Here is a 2,239-nt window from a genome sequence, read left to right on the forward strand (position 1 = left end):
TGATTTGGTCACAGGTGGTGCTGGTGATATGGCAGTTGAGGAGGCAAGCATTGGCATGTATTCTAGCATTGCCAACATTGCTACTCAGGTTGATGAGATGACTTCTAATCGCGTGGGGAGATATATGTTGTGTTCTCGTATTGCCCCTATTGTTGATGAGACACATCCATTTTATGACCCACATATTCATTATGAGCTACTGTTGCTTGCAGAGATCGCACGGTTACTGGAGGATCGTCTGCGCCAGATGAGCTCCTATTTAGTGAGTGATCTTGTGGATGCTTATCAGGCTCTCTCTACATTACATGGGATCACTCCTCAGCAGCTGATTGAGTTCATTGGATGAGTACTTCAGAGATCCTCGACTAGTACCAACCATGGTGGAGGAGATTCAGAGCCTAGTAGTTCCAGGCAGGAGGATATTTCGATACCTCCTACAACTCCCGAGACTACAGTGCATCCTACACCACAGACTCTAGGAGTTCGGCGAAGAGGTTTTTCATCTGTTCTTAAGGATGACTTTACTGATCCAGATGCTGTGTCATTACACTCTTCGGAGATATCTAGGATCGGGTGTGCATTCGAGGAGAGGAATAAGGTAAGAAACCAAAATTTGATTTTAACTTAGTTGTATATATAAAGTTTCTATGTATTCACTACCACTGACATATTTTTTCAATTTTAAATATATATTATAGGAGATTATGATGGTCGTGAGATATGAAGATTTGCAGGCACCTGGTGATCCTATTCATCAGGAATACATAGGTAAATTTATATTTAAATTTAAATTGATGTGATTGATGTGTCTTATTTTTTCCCTAATCATCGGGATCCACTATATATAATTTTTTTAACATGGAAATTGTGTACACAATGTAGGCCCCTGGAGTAGGTGATGGATCAGATCGGGGATCGGGACAGGGCGCGACATAGCTCATTATTGTTATATACATTCTTGCTTCTTTTATTCTGAATATATCTGACATTTCTACTATGTATATGTTGTGGACATTTCTATTATATGGATATATCTGACATTTATACATGTTGTGAACATTATATTTCTATTATGCACTCGATTTCTATTATACATGAACTATGGACATTGCATTTGTAGCCTTATTTTAGACATTATACCTGGACATTTCATACATGTTACATGATTATCTAGACATTTCATGTGTTACATGTTTATAGGCATTTCATGTGTTGTACATGTTTATTTTATGTGTTACAATGTGCTTTCACTCTGAATTGGGTGCACTCTCACTCTCCTCATTCATCAACACCTTTCCTTAATATTTATAATTTATTATTTAGTGCATAATTCAGCCGAAAAAGGATGTCTTAAGGGGATCATAATACATGCTAAATTAGTATTCAATTTCTTCGAACTCATTATTATTGAATTTGTCTACTTAGTTGTGTTACATGTTTATTAAACCATTGTTTACCATGTCAAAAAAACAAAACTAGATATGATCTAATATTAAAAAATCATCTCTAAGTTTTAATATGGTCCAAATATATATATGTATTTCAGTCCTAGTTTAGATTAAACATGAGTTCAAACTCTGGTTCAACTATAAAAGTATGAGCTACAAAAACAAGTTAGATAGCCTAAGTTAGCTCTTGATACATATAGTCTGGATCCTCTCTATCTTTTATTATCTCCAAAAACAATTTGTGTTCTTCAAAAGGTAACCTCCACTTTTGGTTTCCATGTCCTTTTTTTGGCAATGTCTCAAATTGCAGCTTTGTCGCTATAACCAAGTGATTGTAATGTAGAATTATTTTTCTAGGCACGTAATTAATTAATTGAACATCATTTTTGTCTATCTTAGTTTGTTGATAATAGGTGCCTTCTTAACAAATGAACCAGTTGGATATGATTGTCCATCATCATCTACAGTTACTTCTGACAATTTGAATTTTTCTTTTGTGCATCTTAGTAGATAATAATCTACCTACACCTTCCACATTGTCAGGATCTGCAACCACAACACAAATATCACCTATGTATGTACATCCAGATGACACCATATAAATTTAAAACAAAAGTAAGATGTAGATAAAATTTGAACATCACTACATAATCTAAATTAAAACTAAATAAAAGAACATGTATGCACACACGCACCTGTAACGACTAAATCAGAAACATGTTCATAATCAGCTGAATATATAGGATCATGAATGTCTATGTCATTTTCATCATCTTCATAAGGAGGTGTTC

The 2,239-nt window shown here is 34.7% G+C and overlaps 1 long non-coding RNA gene across 1 annotated transcript; it reads left to right on the forward strand.

Annotated features, from left to right (window-relative positions):
- The first annotated feature begins 247 nt into the window (after positions 1 to 247).
- LOC131029392 (uncharacterized) lies at positions 248 to 1,140 on the forward strand. Its single transcript, XR_009102770.1, has 3 exons — positions 248 to 598; positions 699 to 768; positions 883 to 1,140. It is a non-coding gene; the product is annotated as an uncharacterized LOC131029392 (long non-coding RNA).
- Positions 1,141 to 2,239: the final 1,099 nt, after the last annotated feature.

Source organism: Cryptomeria japonica, chromosome 6 (genome assembly GCF_030272615.1).
Source record: "Cryptomeria japonica chromosome 6, Sugi_1.0, whole genome shotgun sequence".
Taxonomy (NCBI): domain Eukaryota; kingdom Viridiplantae; phylum Streptophyta; class Pinopsida; order Cupressales; family Cupressaceae; genus Cryptomeria; species Cryptomeria japonica.